This window comes from Trachemys scripta, chromosome 1 (genome assembly GCF_013100865.1).
Source record: "Trachemys scripta elegans isolate TJP31775 chromosome 1, CAS_Tse_1.0, whole genome shotgun sequence".
NCBI classification, from domain to species: Eukaryota; Metazoa; Chordata; order Testudines; family Emydidae; genus Trachemys; species Trachemys scripta.
The window spans coordinates 273,150,968-273,174,545 of record NC_048298.1 but is presented as its reverse complement, the minus strand read 5'-3'; the positions used below and the strand labels follow the sequence as shown (position 1 = coordinate 273,174,545).

At 43.5% G+C, this 23,578-nt stretch overlaps 1 long non-coding RNA gene across 2 annotated transcripts in view; it reads left to right on the top strand.

Annotated features, from left to right (window-relative positions):
* The first annotated feature begins 4,693 nt into the window (after positions 1 to 4,693).
* Positions 4,694 to 23,578, top strand: part of LOC117871548 — a 45,323-nt gene continuing 26,438 nt past the window's right edge. Inside the window, exons 1-2 of one of the 2 annotated variants that reach the window (XR_004644272.1) lie at positions 4,694 to 4,960; positions 19,914 to 19,996. This is a non-coding gene — a long non-coding RNA (uncharacterized LOC117871548). Of the gene's footprint in view, positions 4,961 to 18,309; positions 18,378 to 19,913; positions 19,997 to 23,578 lie in introns of those variants that run through there. The other variant, XR_004644274.1, reaches the window with a different exon arrangement.

The window sequence follows — 23,578 nt, the reverse complement described above, 5'->3', positions numbered from 1 at the left end:
GCCATCTGAGGCAAACTCCTGAGACTTGTACATTCACCAGGGAACAACATACCTCCACAAGCATTTGCATAGACACTTACACAGCATTGCTGAAACTGAAGAGTTTATTAATCAAGTGTAACACAGCATAGAAAGTCCTTACGTCAGCATGGAGAAATGAAGGTTAAAGCATAGTCCATTCTGGTTAGCTCACAGCCCACCCATGCTGTAGTGAACCCCATTGTTCAAGCTCCATCTCTCTCTGTCCATCTGACCTCCTTAGTCAAAGTCCCAGATGCTCCTTCATGGTTCCCTCAGCCCACACTTAACCCTTACCTCACATAGAATCATAGAAGATTAGGGTTGGAAGAGACCTCAGGAGGTCATCTATTCCAACCCCCTGCTCAAAGCAGGACCAACCCCATATAAATCATGCCACCCAGGGCTTTGTCAAGCCAAACTTTAAAAACCTCTAAGGATGGAGATTCCACCATCTTCCTTAGGTAACCCATTCCAGTGCTTCACCACCCTCCTGTGAAATTAGTTTTTTCCTAATATCCAACCTAGACTTCCCACACTGCAACTTGAGACCATTGCTCCTTGTTCTATCATCTGCCACCACTGACAACAGCGTAACTCCATCCTCCTTGGAACCCCCCTTCAGGTAGTTGAAGGCTGCTATCAAATCCCCCCTCACTCTTCTCTTCTGCAGACTAAATAAGCCCAGTGCCCTCAGCCTCTCCTCATAAGTCATGTGCCCCAGCCCCCTAATCACTTTCGTAGCCCTCTGCTGGACTCTCTCCAATTTGTCCATATCCTTTCCATATCCCTAACAAAACTGGATGCAATACCAGTGCCAAATAGAGGGGAATAATCACTTCCCTCGATCTGCTGGCAATGCTCCTACTAATGCAGCCCAATATGCCGCTAGCCTTCTTGGCAACAAGGGCACACTGTTGAATCATATCCAGCTTCTCGGCCACTGTAACCCCCAGGTCCTTTTCTGCAGAACTGCCGCTTAGCCAGTTGGTCCCCCCCCGTAGCTGTGCATGTGATTCTTCTGTCCTAAGTGCAGGACTCTGCACTTGTCCTTGTTGAAACTCATCAGATTTCTTTTAGCTCAATCCTCCAATTTCTCTAGGTCACTCTGGACTCTATCCCTACCCTACAGTGTATCTACCTCTCCCCCTAGCTTCGTGTCAATCTGCAAACTTGCTGAGGGTGCAAACCATCCCATTATCCAGATCATTAATGAAGATGTTGAACAAAACATCCCTCAGTCCTTTGTTCTCCAGCTGGGAAATACAACTGCACTTGCTGTAGAGAGTTGAGGCAATCTATGGAGATTGTTTGCTAGGTATACCTCTGCCCCGATATAACGCGAATTTGGATATAAGGCGGTAAAACAGCACTCCGGGGGGCGGGGCTGAGTGCTCCAGCAGATCAAAGCAAGTTCAATATAACATGATTTTACCTATAACGCGGTAAGATTTTTTGGCTCCTGATGACAGTGTTATATCGAGGTAGAGGTGTAATTGGCAGGCAATTGGATTTATCATTGTCTTTTCAGATGCTACATTCATATGGGACCCAAGTCCTACATAGCTAATTCACACCTGTGTCTTAGCCTTCACCAATAGCAAATAGTCACTTTGCACCCACTAGGTAACAATGCAACATATAGGGGAAAATGAGGCACACATAGGCTTCATAAAAATATTACAAAAAAAATCCCACTTCATCATACTACTCTTCTCAGTCTCACTACTGGGATAGGAAGTTTTCTCAGAAGACTAGAGAAAAATCCTTCTCCAAATTCACCTCTAAGAGAAAGAATTCTTCCCTGACACCTTCCGAGTCAGCTGACTGTTCATGCTTGGGAGGCTCAAGAGTCCATAAGGGTCACAATACCGATCCACAGGCTCTGAAGAGCAAAGGTGCCTTGACACTAGCTCTGTTGACAGGACCTGGATTGTTGGTATTAAACAAGAAGAGATACAAGCCACAGCTGGAAAAACTATCAGTACCAGCCAAAGACAAGCACTGAGAACCACATGAACCATAAATATTATTGTACACACATAACTAGGCATCAACTTCCAAAGGCCTTTCTGCATCAGCTATAAAGATGCACAGGGAAAAGGGTCTTCACTCCCTAATGACTGAGGATAACTGCACTGCACTCCAGTGGATATCATCCTTCTGGATCCTATTAGACTGAATCCTTAAAAGAGAGATCCTGACCCCTTCAGTCTATGAAAGCTATGAGAGAAGAAGTCAATCCCTATTCCTTCTTATAGTCTGGGGACTTCAGCATCTATAATACTGATGGCACCATCATTAGGACTAGAGCCTACTTTTTCCTCTTCAGTGAATCTGACATGGCACAAGGACTAATATCACCTCCACTGAGAGATGTGAGCCTAAACAGAGGATCAAGAATTTCTTGGGTGCTTCCAAGACTCCATAACATAGTGGGGAAAATCTCATCAGGAGGTGCCAAAAACCCTTGCTATAAAGCCCTTTGCAACAGCATACCTTGGCCTAGAGCAAATGTGGTCCCTAGATCCCACTTCCAGCCCCACTTGCTCTGGTGTGGGGCTGAGAGCAGATACAGTATGGACAAGATTTCATGATCTCCCCTAGTTTCTAGCTTGGTGGGAAAGAAGGGAGCTGTGTTCATGGGAATACCCTTCTCTCCATCCCCACCCCAGAAAATCTTGATCACAGATGCATCCCTGATAGGATGGGGCATCCAACTGAATGAACATCAACACAAGGAACATGGACTCCTGGGGAAGCCAGGATGCATATACATTTCCTGGAACTGAGAGCTTTTGGAGAGGCCAGCAAACAATTCTTACTGCTTATTCAATCCCAGCACATCCAAGTAATGTCAGACAACAGTATCCTACATTAATAAGCAAGAGGAATGAGATCAACCTCCCTTTGCACAGAGGCAGTCAATCTCTGAAACTGGTATATTCGATCACCCTATCAGCAATATACCTCCTGGGAAAACACAATACACTAGCAAACAGCCTCAGCAGGCACGTCTCCATCAACCATGAATGGGATTTACATGATTCCATGATAAACAGCATATTCAGACAATAGGGATCTCCATCCTGGGCCCTGTTCGTGTCACAAGAAAACAGGAAATGCAAGATATGCTGCTTCGATGGCAGATCAAGGTCAGGACATCAGGAGCAATATCCTCCTAAACTCATGGATAAGACATGTAACAATATGTCCCCCCCACCTCCTAGCCTTCTTTCACCTTGAGTTTTCATGAATATCCAGCAGGACAGGGCAGTGATTATCTTCAGTTTTGTTTCCCCAGCTGTAAGCTTGCCCACCCCTCAGTATCCAATCCTTCCCAGACCTCTTGACACAGAACATGGACAAGATCAGATATTCCTACATTTAACAATCCCTCCATTTCATGCCCATTATTTGGATGGGCATCGAACTTAGAGCAAATATGTTGGTAGTCATTCAAGCCATCAGAAAGAGTTACTAAGCTAAATGGAAGATATATTCATCTAGGTCTCAAGAGCACCAGATGCCCCCAGAAGGATTAGATAATCCTACCATTTTAAACTACCTTTTGCCTGAAGACCCCAAGTCTTTCTCTTAACTCTCTATGAGTATACTTTGTGATTAGCACTTTCATTGTCCAACTGACAATCACTCCATTATCACCCATCCAGTGACTGTACATTTTCTGAAGGGTCTAGTCTGAACCTTCCCTGTCATAAATAAACCTGCTCCACCATGGAATGTTAACTTGGTCCTATCAACATTAATCAAGTTCCTATTTCAACCTTTAGTGACATGTTCACTGATGCATTTATCTGTGAAAGTCACCTTTCTAGTGGCCATCACTTCAGCTAAAATGGTAGGGGCCCATATGACTGAGGCACCATACACAATATTCCATGAGGATAAGGGTTTGTTGAGGCTGCACTCAAGATTCACCTCCCAAGGTAATCTTGAAATTTAACCTAAATCAGACAATACACTTACCCATGTTCCCCCCGACCCCGCAAAAAAACCCCACATGCTACCAATGAGGCTCCATTCCCTGGAAATATACAGGGCATTGGCTTTCTACCTACAGAGAACAAAATCATTTAGAAAATCATCTACACTGTTCATGTCCTTGGCAGAACAGAAAAAGAGAACAACTGTCTCTTCTCAGTGACTTTCTATGTGGATTTCTGGCTGTATTATGCTCTGTTGCCAGTTAGCAAATACACCTCCTCCACAGGATGTGAGGTTGATACAAAAGGTATTTTGTCTGTTTCTTTTACGCTGCTCTGATCCTGCTTACAAATTTGCAGCACCCAGGACAGAGACATGCATACAGCTGAGAGGGGGGTGGAGAGGGAGTGAAACATCCTGAAAAACTTATCTCCCCCAGTTAGCATAACAAAGGTAGTGACAGTATCATAGTGCTTTAGCTTTTATAAAATAGTAGTTAGTTTTAGAATTAAGGCTTTAGATAAGGGATAAATAATGTTAGTTCAGAGCTGAAAATGCAAAATGGAGGACTCAGATCAAATCAACCAATAACAGATAAGAAATAGGGGTGAAATAAAGTTCATCGGGTATGACTCAGCTCACTCCAAAATACCTGAAGGGAGGGGTAAGAAGGAGGTTCAGCTCGAGTGACAGGCAAGATTATTTGGCTGAGCAGTTGCCACCAACACAGGAAGGATCCATGCTCATCATTGAACTTGAGAGAGCAACCAATCTGAGAAGGGCAGAAACTGAATATAAGGCTGACAGCCAGCAAGCTTCTGTGTGGGTGCAAGGAAGCAAAGAAGATAGCAGCAGAGGAAGACAGCAGAGCAAGAAGACAACAGAGTACATACAGAAGAATAGCACCAGCAATGAAAAGAGGAAAGCAGACACAGGAGAGCAGTAGACAGATCAAAAGGACCTAAATGGTACAGATGACTCAAGAAGACAGAGTGTAAGTCTGATTTTCTGTTCGTTTTTTAGAATGTTTGGGTGTGCCTGTAAATAAAGCTGCATACCTGTGTTTAAGTGCAATCCACCCCACCCATTTTGTGATCTTCTGGTCAGCGCTCACAGGATGTCAGTGTTAAATAGTAGATGCTTCATTGATGTGTAATGTTATAGTGTTCATTTATAGATATGTATAGAAGTTTTGCATCTTACATTGTAAGAGGTTTAGTACAGTATTGTAGTAAGGCTTTATATGTATGTATGAAGGGTCTCTATGTATCTTAAGTATTACATTGTAACTGCTGTATAGTCTGTGTATTCTGTGTATCTTGTGTATTTTATTCTATTTGCACTGCTTTAGTGTATACTTTCTAAATAAGGCGAGGTATTTCCAGTAGAGTACCACTATACAAGGTCATCTGGAGTACTGTGTGCAATTCTGGTTTCCCATGTTTAGGAAAGATGAATTCAAATTGGAACAAGTGCAGAGAAGGGCTACTAGGATGATCTGAGGAATGGAAAGATGTTAGATGGGGTGGGATCTGAGTTACTACAGAGAATTCTTTCCTGGGTGCTGGCTGGTGAGTCTTGCCCACATGCTCAAGGTTTAACTGATCACCATATTTGGGGTTGGGAAGGAATTTTCCTCCAGGGCAGATTGGCAGAGGCCCTGGAGGTTTTTCGCCTTCCTCTGCAGCGTGGGGCATGGGTCACTTGCTGGAGGATTCTCTGCACCTTGAGGTTTTTAAAACACGATTTGAGGACTTCAGTAACTCAGACATAGGTTAGGGGTTTGTTATAGGAGTGGGTGGGTGAGATTCTGTGGCCTGCGTTGTGCAGGAGGTCATATTGGATGATCATAATGGTCACTTCTGACCTTAAAGTCTATGAGTCTATGAAAACCTATCTTATGAGAGGAGATTCAAAGAGCTTGGCTTGTTTAGCCTAACCAAAACAAAGGCTGTGGGGAGATATGATTGCTCTCTATAAATACCAGGGAGGGAGAGGAGTTATTTAGGTTAACAGCTAAACACCAATGTTGACACAAGAACAAATGGATATAAACTGGCCATCAACAAATTTAGGCTTTAAATTAGATGAAGGATTCTAACCATCAGAGGAGTGAAGTTCTGGAACAGCTTCCAAGGGGTGCACTGAGGGCAACTGTATGGGGAGATTTTGGCAAACCGGTAAAGTGCCTGAAACCACTATGGCTTATTGCTAAAGGTAGTCAAGTCAGCAGGCCATAAATTGGCCATGCAGCAGCCTTAGCATAACCAAGGCAGGAGGGGAGAGGGTTTTGGGTGCCACAGAAAGGGCAGCTTGACCCCGCATCCTAACTGATAAGAATTGTGTTAAAACTGCTGATGTATGCATTTTAGAAAAACAGGAAGCTTGTCTATATGTGCCCCCAGGAATGTTAATTGATGATCAAAAGGAAACCTCTTGCTTGAAACTGTGTGCTTTACAAGTTTTCTTTAAGTGAAATGTCATTGTATTAACTAATGTATAAATAAGAGGGAAAAAATTTAGGTAGTTGGACTCTCCAGGAGGGACTGTAAAGGGACTCTCACTCTGGACGCACCTTGTGGTCCCCACCGGCAGATGGAAGAGTGGCTATCGGAAGACTGTCGCTGTGCCACTCGAGAGCCACACTCAGCTTCAGTAATTATCAAAGGTTGGGGTGTTTTACTAACCTGTTGCGGATGTGTGTAAGTGCTTGAGACTAAGTAAAGTTTACCTTTAAGTGAAAGCACTTTTGTGTTGCCCTGTTTGTGCCAGCCGTCTATTGGTCAGACAGTCATGTCTCCCTTGATTTATTTCCTGACACCACCTCACACAGAGTAAAAGTTACCAAGAGCTTTGGGTTGAAAGAACCCCGGGTAACAAAACTGGCTTCAAGACTGCACTTGGTAAGTTTATGGATGGTATGGTATGATAGACTGCCTAGAAAGGTATATAGCTGATCTGTAACTGCTAGTGGCAGGGATGGCTTTAGGAAGTGCGGGGCCCGATTTGACGGGGCCCCAGCAGGGATGACTTACCCGGCGATGCTCTGGGTCTTCGCTCTGGGTCTTCCGTGGCACTGAAGGACCTGCCGCTGAAGACCTGGTAGGGAACCACCTGGTGAGTACATCCCACTCCCCATCCAACCCCCCCCATGTCCTGCCCCTGACTGCACCCCCCCCCACTCCTTGTCCCCGACCACTCCTTCCCAAGACCCCCCAAACTAACTGCCCCCCAGAACCCCACCCCCTACCCAACTCGCCCTGCTCCCTGTCCCCTGACTGCCCCGACCCCATCCACCACCAACCCGACAGACCCCCAGAACTCCCACGCCTACCTAACCCTCCCCGTTCCCCATCCCCTGACTACCCCCCCCCCAGAACCTCTGCCCTATCCAACCCTCCCTACCCACTCCCTGTCCCCGGGACTCCCTGCCCCTGCCTTATCCAACCCACCCCCGCACCCGGCCTCTTACCATGTCACTTACCCCTGCCGGAGATGGGCCGGGCCCGGGGCCTGGGTCGGAGCTGCACCGCCTGGCCGGGGCCGGAGCTGTGCCACCCGGAGCCGGAGCCTCGCTGCCCGGCCAGAGTCCGGGCCGGGGCCAGGCCAGAGCCACTCGGCCAGAGCCGGACTGGGCCGCGCCGCGCCTCCCAGGAGTGCTCCTCACACCCCCCTGCCCAAGCTTACCTGCTGCTGCTTGTTTCCAGGCCTCCCACATGAACATCTGATTCACGGGAAGCAGGGGAGGGGGAGGAGAAGGGGGGCAGAGTGTTCAGGGGAGGAGAGGAAGGTGAGCTGGGGCCAGGGGCGGGGCAGACAGCTGCCGGAGCTTGGGAACCGACTCCAGCTCATCACTGCGCACGGGGCCCTCTTAGGCACGGGGCTCAATTCAGGGGAATCAGCCTAAAGCTGGCCATAGCTAGTGTCAAATATTCCCAATGGCCGGTGATGGGATACTAAATGGGGAGGGCTCCGAGTTACTACAGAGAATTCTTTCCTGGTTTCTGACTGTTATGTTTTGCTGAAATGCTCAGCAACAAACTGACGGCCATATTTGGGATTGGGAAGGAATTTTCCCCTATCAGATTGGCAGAGACTCTGGGATTTGTTGTCTTCCTCTGCAGCATGGGACGGGTTTTAACTAGTGCAAATGATGGATTCTTCATAACATGAAGTCTTTAAATCATGATTTGAGGACTTCAGTTACTCAGCCAAAGGTCTGGCCTTAAGTTCAATGAATCTGTAGAGAGATGCCCGGAGCCAGAAGTAGGAACAACACTATTTTATACATATAAAAGAAAATGTTTATAATGTATTATTAGTATTTAGTAATTATCTGATATCACTGCTCTACAGCCAAAATGATTCTGAAATAAATGTAGTCAAACTTTACTAATTCTGGGTCACTGAGAATGAAAATGATGCTTAAAACTGTTGATTGGCTCTAGTTTTCAAGATATGCTATGGGGTCAGTATATACGACCCTTGACTTGGGAATGGCGGAGGATAAGTGAGTTATAAAGGGATCTCAATCTAAACCAGAAATGACTAAAATACACCCTTGACTAGATCTATGAATAAATCTATGACTGGGTTTGGACAGTACTTGCTTTTTAGCCAAAACAATGAATGATGCAATCTGAAGCTGGTATTGCATCATACATGATATGAATTGCATCATGTTATTCCTAGAAGTCATGGATGATGCAATCATAACGAAGCTTTCATCACTCTGCTGAACAAATTGCCCTATATCAGCTCTAGAAATCATACAGTGTCATGCTCTCTTATTTTTCAGTGTTTGATTTTGCAAAGGGACACATTTCTGTTTAGCCAAAGTGAGCAGAGATGCCTCGTACTTGTGTGAACAGTGCAGATAACTTCTGCTATGTTTGTGGTGAAGTGACTTTTGCATCACAAAAGCGCAGTATAACCACTATGGTTAAGAAAGCCTATCACCTTTATTTTGGCTGCAAAATTGGAGATCCGGACAAGAGGTGGGCCCCACACATATGCTGCAACACTTGTGCAACTTATCTTGGCCAGTGGTTGAACAGGAAAAGGAAATCTATGCCTTTTGCAGTACCAATGATTTGGAGAGAGCCAACAGATCATACCAGCAATTGTTACTTCTGCATGGTGCCTCCAGTTGGGAAAGGTGTGTCAAAGAAGAAAAAGTGGACTCTGCATTATCCAAACATTCCATCAGCTATACGCCCAGTACCCCACGCATAAGGACTGCCAGTTCCTGATGCACCAGAATCATTCTCACTTGAGTCAGACGAGGAAGAGGAAGAGGATGAAACTTCTGGTCCTGAACCATCAATGTCACAGGACCCACATTTTCTCCCATCCTCCTCCTCTGAACCACACCTCATAACACAAGGTGAACTGAATGACCTTGTCAGGGATTTGGAACTACCCAAGAGTAAGGCAGAGCTGTTGGGCTCCAGACTACAGCAGTGGAATCTCCTGGCAGGTGATGTTAGGGTTTCCATGTTCCGTGACAGTCAAAAAGGATCTTGTCCTATTCTTCTTCATGGAAGGTGATCTTGTAGCCTGCAACAACATCGATGGTGTGATGGCAGCCCTCAACATTGTTCATGATCCAGATGAGTGGAGAGTGTTCATTGATTCATCAAAGACGAGTCTTAAAGCTGTTTTACTGCATAATTGCAATGCTTTGCCATCAATTCCAGTTGGTTGTGCAGTCCATATGAAGGAAACCTATGACAACATGAAACAACTTTTGAGGTGCATAAATTATGACCAACATCACTGGCAGCTTTTTGGCGATTTGAAGGTTGTTGCTCTCTTGCTTGGTCTGCAGACTGGATACACAAAGTACTGCTGTTTTCTCTGCGAATGGGATAGTCGTTCAAGAGATTCCCACTACATCAAGAAAAATTGGCCACTCCGACAGTCATTGGAGCCTGGGAGGAAAAGTGTTCAGCATCCACCACTTGTTGAATCAAGGAAGATTTTGTTACCACCTTTACACATCAAGCTGGGTCTGATGAAGAACTTTGTCAAAGCCATTGACAAAACACAAGCAGCTTTCAAGTACCTCCATGGAAAATTTCCAAGGTTAAGTGAAGCTAAGATAAAGGAAGGTGTCTTTGTTGGTCCTCAGATTCATCAACTTCTTTGAGATGATGCATTTAACCATGCACTGCATGGCAAGGAAAAGATGGCATGGAAAGCCTTCCAGTTAGTGGCAATACATTTTCTCGGAAACAACAAGGCAGACAACTACAGGTTGTTGGTGGAAAACCTCCTCAAGGCATACAAAAGCCTTGGTTGCAACATGTCACTAAAGATACATTTTTTGCACTCTCATCTAGATTTTTTCCCACCAAACTGCGAGCGGTGAGCGACGAGCACGGCGAGCGATTTTACCAGGACATTGCAACAATGGAGAAATGCTATCAGGGCAAATGGAGCCAATCAATGCTTGCAGACTATTGCTGGACAGTGACGAGATGCTCCATTTAATGAATACAAGAGACAAGACAAGAAGCGCCGAGTAGACACTTAATAGGACTAAACTATGTACCTAATAGTTTTTTGCCTTTTGTTTCATAATAAATTTTGCTGCTTTTTAAAGTGTTACATAAACAGGACAGGTGAAATATTATCATGTAAAGCAACCATAAACACATGAAAAGACCTAGGTTTACAATTTATGATTAAAACTCTATTATCTACACAATATACATGGACATAAAATGTAAAACCTTGAACATCTTACAAACAGTAGCCAATCAGTTATTTTAATTGTCATATTTGAATTCAGCACATCAAAAATACATAATAAATAGCACATTTTATCTCTGAATCAGACAACTTTTCAAAAATTGTAGACCAGTGTATTCTCAGACTTCACACATCACTTTGCAGTAGGTAAAATATTATTAAACAAAGAACAGACTACCTCACTTTAGAGATTACAATCTAGTGGCATGGATGGTTACAGGGAATAAACACAAAAGATAAAGTGGCATGTGGTTTTAAGACTGAAATGGATAGATTTTCAGTAGTTATAAGAAGTAGGGGAGAGAGGGTGTTTTTCTCTAAACTAATGAAGCTTAAGTATTTGCCCTTTTCATGTTATGTGTCCCAAAAAGTTGGAGGAAAAAATGGATCAGCATAAGGATTATTTGAGGGCAGATTCTTTGTGCAGGAATCAGTACAGTGTATGTAAGCCAAAGAAAGTAGCAAATATTGTTCCAAATGTCCTTCCATATTGGTATAATAATACTTATCATATTTAGGGTTTCATAGAATCATAGAATATGAGGGTTGGAAGGGACCTTCTGAGGTCATCTAGTCTAACCCCTGCTCAAAGCAGGACCAATTTCCAAATAAATCATCCCAGCCTGGGTTTTGTCAAGCCTAACCTTAAAAACCTCTAAGGAAGGAGATTCCACCACCTCCCTGGGTAACCCATTCCAGTGCTTCACCACCCTCCTAGTGAAAAAGTTTTTCCTAATATGCAACCTAAACCTCCCCCACTGCAAGTTGATACAATTACTCCTTGTTCTGTCATCTGGTACCACTGAGAAGAGTCTAGATCAGGGGTTGGCAACCTCTGGCGGGCCGGGCCAGTTTATTTACCTGCCGACGTCCACTGGCCGCGGTTCGCCGTCCCAAGCCAATGGGGGCGGCGGTAAGTGTCGCGGGCAAGGGATATGCTGGCCACGGCTTCCCGACGCCCCCTATTGGCCTGGGATGGCGAACCGTGGTCAGTGGGAGCCGCGATCGGCCGAACCTGCTGCGTTGGCAGGGAAATAAACTGGCCCAGCCCGCCAGGGTGCTTACCCTGGCGAGCCGCGTGCCAGAAGTTGCTGACCCCTAGTCTAGATCCATCCTCTTTGGAACCCTCTTTCAGGTAGTTGAAAGCAGCTATCAAATCCCCCCTCATTCTTCTCTTCTGCAGACTAAACAATCCCAGTTCCCTCAGCCTCTCCTCATAAGTCATGTGCTCCAGCCCCCTAATCATTTTTTTAGCCCTCCGCTGGACTCTTTCCAATTTTTTCACATCCTTCTTGTAGTATGGGGCCCAAAACTGGATACAATACTCTAGATGAGGCCTCACCAATGCCGAATAGAGGGGAATGATCATGTCCCTCGATCTGCTGGCAATGCCCCTACTTATACAGCCCAAAATGCCTTTACCCTTCTTGGCAACAAGGGCACACTGTTGACTCATATTCAGTTTCTCGTCCACTGTAACCCCTAGTTCCTTTTCTAGCCATTCGGTCCCTATTCGGTAGCTGTGTATGGGATTCTTCCGTCCTAAGTGCAGGACTCTGCACTTGTCCTTGATGAACCTGATCAGATTTCTTTTGGCCCAATCCTCTAATTTGTCTAGGTCTCTCTGTAGCCTATCCCTACCCTTCAGAGTATCTACCACTCCTCCCAGTTTAGTGTCATCTGCAAACTTGCTGAGGGTGCAATCAACACCATCCTCCAGATCATTAATGAAGATATTGAACAAAACCGGCCCCAGGACCAACCCTTGGGGCACTCTGCTTGATACAGGCTGCCAACTAGACAAGGAGCCATTGATCACTACCCATTGAGCCCAACGATCGAGCCAGCTTTCTATCTACATTATAGTCCATTCATCCAGCCCATACTTCTTTTACTTGCTGGCAAGAATACTGTGGGAAACCGTATCAACAGCTTTGCTAAAGTCAAGGAATAACACGTCCACTGCTTTCTCCTCATCCTCAGAGCCAGTTATCTCATCATAGAAGGCTATTAGGTTAGTCAGGCATGACTTGCCCTTGGTGAATCCATGCTGACTGTTCCTGATCACTTTCCTCTCCTCTAAGTGCATCAGAATTGATTCCTTGAGGACCTGCTTCATGATTTTTCCAGGGACTGAGGTGAGGCTGACTGGCTTGTAGTTCCCTGGATCCTCTTTCTTCCCTTTTTTTAAAGATGGGCACTACATTAGCTTTTTTCTAGTCATCCTGGACCCCCCCTCGCCCGATTGCCATGACTTTTCAAAGATAATGGCCAATGGCTCTGCAATCACATCCGCCAACTCCTTTAGCACATCCTGCAGCGCATCCGATCCCATGGACTTGTGCTCGTCCAGCTTTTCTAAATACTCCTGAACCACTTCTTTCTCCACAGAGGGCTGGTCACCTCCCCATGCTGTGCTGCCAGTGCAGTAGTCTGGCAGCTGACCTTGTTCATGAAGACAGAAGCAAAAAAAAAATTGAGTAGATTAGCTTTTTCCACATCCTGTGTCACTTGGTTGCCTCCCTCATTCAGCAAAGGGCCCACACAGAGAGCCCAGTTCATGGAGGAAAATGAGAGCTTGAGGCACCAGAACTACAACCCTGTTGAGGGACTGCAGCAGTTTAGGCAAACTCAGATTAATGTTGAACTCACCTGCAGCTAAACAATTTTGATTCAGTTTAACAAACTGAAATCTTTTAAGTGAGGCTGGCCAACCCAAAATAAAATATTTTAGATTTTCCCAGTGGAAATTTGGGTGATGGGAGTCAAATAGCAAAATAAAAATGTTACCACACATTCGTTTATTTTTGGTGGAAATTGCATTTCCCAACCAATAAAATCTTTCAACAAAAAATTTCCAACCAGCTCTAATTAAAATGATTTATAAGGGAAGATAAAGTTAATTTAAATTTCTGACAGGCATTTGTATAAGACAGCAATGAAAATCACTATCAGAATATTAGATGTTAGAATGGGTGCCAAGGTTGGGTTTTAACTTTCTTTCTAGCACCTTGTCCACTATAGAGTTGATCATAACATTTTGCATGCAATGTGTAGTTGCTACAGAGCCCTGCTGAGTTCTTAAGCTATTGTACTGAGATTTATAGGATGTCACCATTCCTGACTCATTAGCAGAGCAATTGCTCACTAGTCAGGGGGTCAGACCAATTCCTATCCTAACACCTGGAAATTCTTATTGATCTGGGGACAGTGGTTTTTATCTGGTACCCAAATAGGTTGGGGTGGGGGCAGGGAACACTGCTAATGGACTGCTGAAGGGCCTGAGGAGGGGGCAGCCTGCACTAGGACAGAAGAAAGGGATCAGATCACAACTCATCCCCCCACCCCAAAAAAAGAAAAGGTCAACAATTGTAATGTGTGAGAGAGTGGTTGGAAGGGGAAATTCTTTGGTCTAAGGGTAAAGGTGGCAGCTAGGCAGGCAGCTAAAGGAGGAATCATTAAGTGATGGGATATAATGGAATGTCCCATGGAGTGCTAATAGACATGTTTCTGGCTCCTGTCTCTGCCCAACCTGATTTCAGCTGGGTTCATAGTTCTCACTGAGCATTTCAACAGCCTGGTGGTAAGGATATAGCTCTTTATGGACTGCCTCTATGGAATACTCTTCATCTTAATATTTGGCCAGAACTGTTTGTGACATCCTACAGAACAAGGCTAAACTACTTGTTTCCCTTTTGGTGGATGATGGCTTGGGTGGGGGTTGTTATTTTTTGTTGGGTTCAGGGATTCAGTTGTTTGCTAGAGTCTGAGTGTCTACTGCAATGCACCTTTTGCAGTCATCTTACTCTGTACACATTTCAAGTACTACCATTCTGATTTTGGGGAATCAAGTCTCTGGTATCTATTGGACCAAGATGCCTATTTTTATTTTATGTTAAAAATATTTTGTTAAACATTCAGAGAGCTTCAGGTATGGTGCTTACTTTTTGGATGGTAAAAATATACCCCCCAAAAATAAAAGGAGTTCAGTCTCTCTGTGTGTGGGAGGGGGATGGAGGAGTGAGGGTGTATGTTTGTTTTTTGGGTTTGTTCTTGTTTTGGGGTTTTGTTGTTGTTATGGTTGTTTTTTGGTTTTTATGTTTTATTTGGTTTTGGTACCACATTACATTATCTGTTGCTGTGGAAACACAGAACACGATGTAAACAGAGACGAAAATAGAGAACAAGAGTTGAAACAACTTTAAAATGTAGAAAATGGAGTTTTACCAGGTTTACCGGTTTACCCCTGTAGGTTTACATTCTTAAAATAGGTAATAATCATTATTATGATACCATGAAAGTGAGAAATTCCATTATTTCAACACCAGGTTTTCTTTTTTAGTAATTTCCCACACACAACTTTCCCTCATTTGGCTCTTCTTGTAGTTGCTAATTAACTTCAGAGTAATAGTACCTTTTTAGTGCAGTTACATTCTACCATGAAAGAATCTAATTGCAATTTGCACAATTGGGATATTTACTTCATAATCCAGATTTTATGTAATCAGAGTTTATTAAATGAACAGCATGTAAAGGCCCTCACAAACCTAGGATTTTGAATTAACTAATAAAATATGCTTTAGTTTTCCCTTGAGGTAGTCAGTTTTTTCTTAGTGAGTAAGGAGTTCTCTGACAAGCTGTATAATTATCCCCAGTAAGTGAGAGGGTCATCCAGGGATCGGCAACCTTTGGCACGCGGCCCGCCAGGGTAAGCACCCTGGTGGGCTGGGCCGGTTTGTTTACCTGCCACGTCCACTGGTTCGGCTGATCACAGCTCTCACTGGCCGCGGTTTGCCGCTCCACACCAATGGGGGCGACAGGAAGTGGCGGCCAGCACATTCCTCAGCCCACGCCACTTCCTGCAAAACCCCAAAACAAGAACAAACACAAAAACAATGGCCTGGAGCGACAAACCGCAGCCAGTGGGAGCTGTAATCGGCTGAACCAGTGGACGTGGCAGGTAAACAAACTGGCCCGGCCCACCAGGGTGCTTACCCTGGTGAGCCGCGTGCCAAAGGTTGCTGATCCCTGAGCTAATCCCACTCTCTGACCAAATTGTGCTAGCTGCTATGCAAACACAGAGAAAAAAGACAGTCCTGCTCCCTTACAATCCAAGCATAAGGCCACATGTTGTTATAAACAGATGGCAGAGTACAAGGAAACAATGAGACAATATTGGGCAGCATGTCAGACAGTCGTCTCTGCACACCAGTAGCCTAGCCATTGTGAAGTAACTACAAGGGAGGCTAGCACAGTACTGCTGACCTCTGGACAGAGTTGAAAAAATTGGGCTCAGTCATACTCAGGAATTCAAAAATCATGAGAGAAATCTCACACCAATCATACATTGTCTTAAAAGGCATGTGGTTAAAAAAAACACCATATTCCAGGAGGAGAGAGAGAGAGAGAGGGAGGGAAGTAGGTGTTTGGCATCTGAGTTTTGAACTCTTAGTGAGAAGCTTCCTGGCATCATTTGTGCGTGTGTCTTTCAAGATGAAAATTCAGCCTGACATGAACACGCACAAATGGAAAGGGAGCTCTTGTCTCAGTCATTGGGATGTCATTTCCACACTCAGCATTTCCACATTTTTACCAATTTTTTCAGTTTTATTACAAGTCTTTTCCAGAAAGCCTCAGCTCCCGGTGTTATGGTATTACATGAGAATCTCAGATCAAGTTCTCTTTTCTTTCCCCCTCATAAGTTTCTAGCCTTCACGGTGGCAGAGAAAAGCCTGAAAAAAAAAGCCAGAATGTTCCCTATAGGCTCATAGCAGAACCCATCCCCACATCATTTAATAGCTCATGATTTTTAAGCCAGTCTTATGAGTTTGGTTTTTTTGGGGGGTGGGGCAGACTGATGACATTTGAAGGCCTGGTACCAGCAATACTCTTTCCCTCCATGAGCCCCAGGGACACTCCAGCCTTCTACCTCCCCATCATTTCAGTGATGTATACTGGGAGGAGACAGGAGTCCCCAGCAACAGTTGCCTGAAAATAGCAAAGGAGGGGAGGGGGAACACCTGAGAGAGGGTACAGGTAGGGAGGTCTACCAGAAAGAAGTGTGTGTGGACTGTACAAACACCATCTTTATATCCACCGCTACTTGTTGGACCAGATCTAAGGTTTGTGGCCTTGATTAGTTGTCATAATTTTCAGTGGGATCAGGGCTCCTACCTGAAACTTTTACAGCGTTCTGCTTTTTCGAGGCTTATTTGAAGTGGTGAACAGGGTCTTATTCCCCTTTTAACAAGTTATTAATGATTTATTTATTTATTATATGGAGTTTGATTGTGAGCTCCTCTGTGCTTCTACTATTCATTCCTTGGCATTCATGAAGTACCTAGTATACAAGAGTTACAAGAAACAAATAATTTATCATAACAGCATCTAGCTCTTATATAGTACCTTTCATCTGTACATCTCAAAGTATTTTAAAAAGGAGGTAAGCATCCCTTCCCACATTGTACAGATTTGGAAACTGCAATACAGAGGTGACTTCTCCAGATCAGTGTCACCCAACAGGCTAATAGCATAGACAGGAATAGAAACCCACATCTCTGGAAACCTGTATACTATCCATTGGGCCACACTGTCTTCCCATTACTCCACTAAGGGAGTAGGCTTGCAAAATGAGTAGTTGGAGAAAATGGAGATGGAACGCATAAAACCAAACAGTTATAAATGGTCAAAAGAAAAAGTCTAAACATGGCCTGCAGTTTCCCAAATATTTAAGCACTTCCAATCTTTTAACTTCAGCTACTAAGATTTCTACTGGTTCCTAATCTCTATCATCCTACTCCTTTGGAGTTCTTGTCTGAAATAAATCCAAAGCTTCTGTTGAAGTGCATACCCATGCTGCCTCTGTTTCTGCTGACTGATTTTTGCTGCACCTGTAACCCCTCAAATTAGTCACAGCTGGGCTGGATGGAGCCTAATAGCAACCAATTGTCAGAAAGTAGCTGACAGATTCAGTCTCTCCTGTTGGATCAAGTTGGAGAGGGAACAGATACAATTCTCCCTTCTGTTTCCTAGGTAAGGGATTCTACAGGCATCATCTGGGGGGGGAAACAAATTAAACTACAGATTTCTTTTCAGTGGAAGAAACTAGTTTTTTCTTCCAACTGTAGCTAAGATGCTACCACACTGTGACTTAGTTAATTCCTTAAATATAGTAGTAAACAAGGTTCCAAAGCCAGCATTCTGCAGCAGCAGAAAGAAAAAATAGCAATAGTTTAAATACCTTTCATAGACCATTCATCTCACATTTGTGTTCTCTCTCTCTCTCACACACACACACACACACACACACACACACACACACACACACACACAGTGTACAGAAGCAACTAAAACTGAATGTTCGCAGGGCCTTGGGTAGGGTTAGGAATATTGCTGCTTTTTTTTTTTTTTTTTTTTTTGGACTTTCAAATGCTCTGATTTCAGGGAACTTAAAAACATACATATTGTTTCTCTTTCCACCATGCATTCAAAGAATCTCCATTGGGCTGGGGAAGGTTCTGTATCGAAGTTCCAGCCTGAAGAAGAAAGACTTTAGGAGGAAGATGACTTTTATTTCCTTTATTTTAGTTAATACTGAACAAGGAACTTGGAGGAAAATGACTTTTCTGAGCTTCTGTACCACCGTCACAATACAGGTGTGTTATCAAAAAAGTCAAAGAAATGGCAAGAAAACTCATTTCTTACCATGCTCTCTCCTGACACCCTTTATTCCTCAGACTCCTAGAGAAATCAAAGAAGAAATAATTTACTTAGATCTACTGTTACTGTTGTATGTTTGTTGTGCTGCTTTAATGCTACAAGGAACAATCTGTGGAATTTCAATCACATAAAAACAAAGCATAAATATAAGATAAGAATTGAGCCGCCTAAGTGCAAAACAATGTGTCATTGCCAGCACATTCTGGCATCAGCTTCAGGAGGTGAGTGTGAATAAAAAATCCCTGATCTTCCATTAGTCAATTTTCTGATCTCGCCCATTGCAAACTAATCTACCACTGATCATGATAGGTAAAATCAAGGGAATACCCACTAAGTCAGTGGCCTGAGCTGCCCCATTATATGTCATCATATTGTTGTGGTCATGGCAACATCCCAAGCATGTTATGAGAAATACTAGATAGAAGGATAGTTCCATGGAACACCTAGGAGTGTAAGTTTATATCTACCCTTGGTTCTTACAGGACTGGGGGCAATATCCATCCCCAGCATTTTCTTATTTTAGATCATTTATTACTTAAACTGAATAACAGGAAAAAGGTAAAATGAAACAGAAAAGAAACAAAATAAGCATATCCAATTAATAATGAAATGAGTTAATATGTAGATTAATTGGATGACTTGATGTTGGGTTAATCAAGTAAATCACTATATCAAAACGATTCTGATAAGAATTAACAATCTGGGAGATGGCCTTCCATTTAGGTATCAGCCCAAAGATTGGGCCATTAGGCTGTTTAATTTAACTTGTATTCCTGTCAGAATCTTTGTACAAAGGGGAGCACACCACGCTGCTAAATTCTACCAAATTGCAAAAACAAACAAACAAAAAAAAATACACTATTTGACAATTCCCTAATATAATAAATAGATAAAACTAGAAGGGAAATCATACAAAAAACAATGGCTCACACTTCTGTCTATGTATACATAGGAAAGCCCCTTATTCTAAAGACTTCTGCTGTTTACACTTTGATGCTCAGTGGGTTAACTTTACACAGAACCTCTAGCACAAACATCTAGGGAAAGTCAAAAATGTCTTACTTTTAAAATCATGATCTGAGGGTTCCGTTTTTTGCTAGACAGGTCTCTGGGTCTCACAATGTTATGGGGAAGTAGTCCTTTCCTGTGTAGTAAACTTTTAAGTGGATTGTGTTTTTGAAAGCAATGTAATGTTTGCTGATAACTATGATTGGTGCTTTGTCAGTGTTAGCTTTTAAGCTTTGTTCTGGTCTGCTTAATTTTTTGAAATAACTTATTTGATTAAGTGATGCCTTACCACTAAGAACTTGGCTGGCTGTGTGCTGATAGCTCATTTCTCTCTCTTTCTCTCGCTCTTTTTTAATGTACGGCTTGTGCTTTTTGCACTTGCTTGGTCTTATTTTATCATTAGAATTATAAATTTGTAGTTTAGATTTAAACCTAATTATTTTTCTTTCTCTTTCTTTTTTTAGGCTATCTCCTAAGGAACATGAGCAGGCTCAACAGCTACAACACCAGACCTATCTGTTCAGATAAAGCTGGTCTTAGGGAGGAGGTAGGTGGCTCTGGTTTGTTACCTAATCCATTCCTAACATTCTGGTGGAGTAACCTTGTAGAAGCTGAATACATCCTTTGCGGGGGGTGGGGGGGGAAGATGGTCACCATATATGGTTGTATAGTAAATGTAATGGAGTTAATTGCAGATGCCCTGCTCCATCAATGACACTTGTTTGGATGCATCCCTGCATCTGAAATGGAATCTCATTGATTTCTGAGGCCTTTAAGAGTATGGGAGCAAGCCTATGATATACACCGTTCCCCCTGCATTGCAGAGCATCTGAAGTCAGTGAGGTAGAGACACTGTTTAGAGTGGTCTCCACTTACTCAGGAATCAGTTGCAGGCTGAGGTAAAAGCTCCAAAAGAGCCAATGAGTAGTGAGTGTGGAGGTAGCATCCCCTGGCAGCTCCCCATATTTGTTTTGGCTAGAGTGAAGGGTTTGTGTCACAAATTATCACCGATCCAACTTTCACTGAAGTGAAAGGAAAGATTCTGATTGACTTTAATGGGATTTGGATCAGACCCCATAGGAGGAATAAAGATCTATTTCAGTATGTAGTCAATAGGGGGTCCCCAGACCATTTGAGATTAGCAACACAAAATGATACTATCAGGATCAGCAACTAGAATTAGCAGAGGACTGGTGATCTAGAAAATGGGGTGAATGATGAATGAAGCGACACTTAGGTCAGGGGTCAGCAACCTTTGGCACGCAGCTCGCCAGGGTAAGCACTCTGACAGGCTGAGGGATGTGCTGGCCACCGCTTCCTGCCACTCCCATTGGTCTGGGATGGCGAACCGCGGCCAGTGGGAGCCGCTATCGGCCGAACCTGTAGATGTGGCAGGTAAACAAACTGGCCTGGCCTGCCAGGGTAAGCACCCTGGCAAGCCACGTGCCAAAGATTACCAATCCCTGACTTAGGTTAAAGATTAAACAAAGAAAATGAACTACAGAGGGGACTCAATAATAAAGATACACTAATGGTCAGCACAAAGACAAATGAATGCAATGCAAATTGGAAGGATTAATTTGAACTGCTGATAGACATTGCTGGGCTTTAAATCATCTCTAATCAGTCAGGTAACAGACATGGGTTTCATTGTGGACAGCTCTCCAAAAACATCTACTCAGTGCACAGATGTAGTCACAAGAGCTGGCAAAATGTCAGGATTTATGAAATCTTAACATGTAATGCTACTAAAAATATTAAAATGCCATTATGAAAATCACTGGTCCATTTTCCTGGTTAACTGTTTTCCATGCTGGTCACCTCATCTCATAAAAAGTAAAAACAGAAAAAAGGTGACAGGTGACAAAATGGTTAAAAGGTACAGAAATACTTTGATATGTTGAGACTGCAGAAATATGGGGCTGTTTAATTCAGAGACATGTAGAAGGGGAGTTGATAGAGATATACAAAATAATTAATGGTATGGAGAAGGTAATTCAAGCATTCCTAATTTCACTTTCTCAAAATACAAGAACAAGAGATTTCTAATAAAACCTGAAGGTATCAAATTTATAATAATAATAATAAGGAAATTGACCTGTGGAACTCATTGAGACATGACATTGCTGAGGCAAACAGCAGAGCTAATCAGATGAAAACTTTCTTCATTGGAATTTGCAAATTTGTCAAAATCAAAAGTGCTGAAGGAACCTGGTCTTCCAGGTTCATATCATCTTAACAGCCCATGCTCTCCACTGGCTTCCTGGTTGCTCAGCACCCCACCTGGTGGCCTGAGACAGAGCTGAGAGCCTAGAAGCCAGGAAGCGTTGGAATTCCAGCTTCCAGGCACCAGTTCCTCAGCAGTCTGGTCTCACAAGGATATCTCTACACAGCAATTAAAGATTTGTGGCTGACCTAAATCAACTGACTCTGGATTATGGGGCTTGGGCTGTGGAGCTATTTAACTGTAGTTAAATTAAATACAGGCTCAGGCTGGAGCCTAGGGTCTGGGATCCTGCAATGGGGGAAGGTCCCAGAACTAGGACTTCCTTCCAACCTCAAATATCTACACTGAAATTTTACCCCCCTGCAGCCCAAGCCCCATGAGCCCATTTCAGCTGACCTGGGCCAACCATGAGTATTTAATGGCTATGTAGACATATCCCTAGGGTCCATGGCTCCAGGAAAATCTGCCATGTGAAGAGCCCCTGAATCAGGGACCCAAAGGCTTCCAGGCCCTTGGCTCTAGGGCAGCCTTCCAGGTAGACTGCCTTGGAGTCAGAGCCTTTAATGGAGAATGTCAACATTTTGGGCTTGTGTCATTCAGAACAGAACAAAATTTTGAAATAACTAAAGCCTCTATGGCATGGAATTTCCTTTCTCTGCCCAGCTCCCGCCAGGAGTTCCGAAGGATTCAATAAAGGATTGGACATTATATGGATAGTGGGAACATGGATAGTTACATTAGATATTATTTTTAGAAGGAACGTGCACCTTCATGATTTAGGACATAACCCAACCACTAAACTGATGGGGATTAGAAAGAAGCTCCCCTTTTACTCCATAATTGTCCATTATGTGCATCATTGTAATTTTCTTCTTCTTGGTGAGATGAATCAGTGGTCTGATTAGGTATGTCAGCTCCTGATTGCTGACATTTATACTAACAGTGTCCACCCCAGCAATGTCAGGTCCCTTCTCTGACAAAGATGGAAGGGTGGTATGGAAGAAAAATTGTCATTTCTCATCACAGAAAACTGGAATAAAAGGATACCTAATTGATTTTTCAAAATAAGGGACTTTGTTACTTTGAAAGCCGTACAATATCTTTACTGAATTCACTGGAAATATGTATCTCAGTTTCCAAGGTAACTGCACCTCTAAGCCCTTTGTGGCTTGCTTGAGAGCACTGCTCTCTGGCTTATAGTCAGCACTTTTCTTGGGTCAGGAACCCAACTTCTTCTCTCTCCAGAATGGGGACTTAGGCTGCAATTCCTCCTGCTTTTCACTGTGATCACTTTAGCAAATTGAAGTTTAGTTCAGCATCTTCTGTCTTGTTCTCACTCAGGGGAAAAACAGTGTTAGCCAAAAGACCGTCCATAGTGGGTCAGACCAAAGATCCATCTAGCCCGGTATCCTGTCTTCTGACAGTCGTCAACGCCAGGTGCCCCAGAGGGAATGAACAGAATGGGTAATCATCAAGTGATCCACTCCCTGTCACTCAGTCACAGCGTCTGGCAAACAGAAGCTAGGGACACCATCACTGCTCATCCTGGCTAATAGCCATTGATGGACCTATCCTCCATGAATATATCTATTTCTTTGTTGAACCCTGTTATAGTCATAACTTCCTAAAGTATTTATTCACACTAAAGCTTTATGGTTTTCAAGATATATTTTCTCTGCAAAGAGATTATAAGCATGCCTGGCTTACCAGGTATCACCCATCTTCCACACAGTGACCCTGGCATGTTTCAAAGTCTTGCAAATCTTTTCTGAAGAGTCTGACCCTCCTGTCCAGCCTCATGCCAGTTCTTAGATCAGGTGGTAGTGACTCCTTCTCTGTATCAGGCTAGTCTCCGTTCTTTGTTTTGTAGCCTTCTTCCATCAGTGGAAGCCAAGATATGCA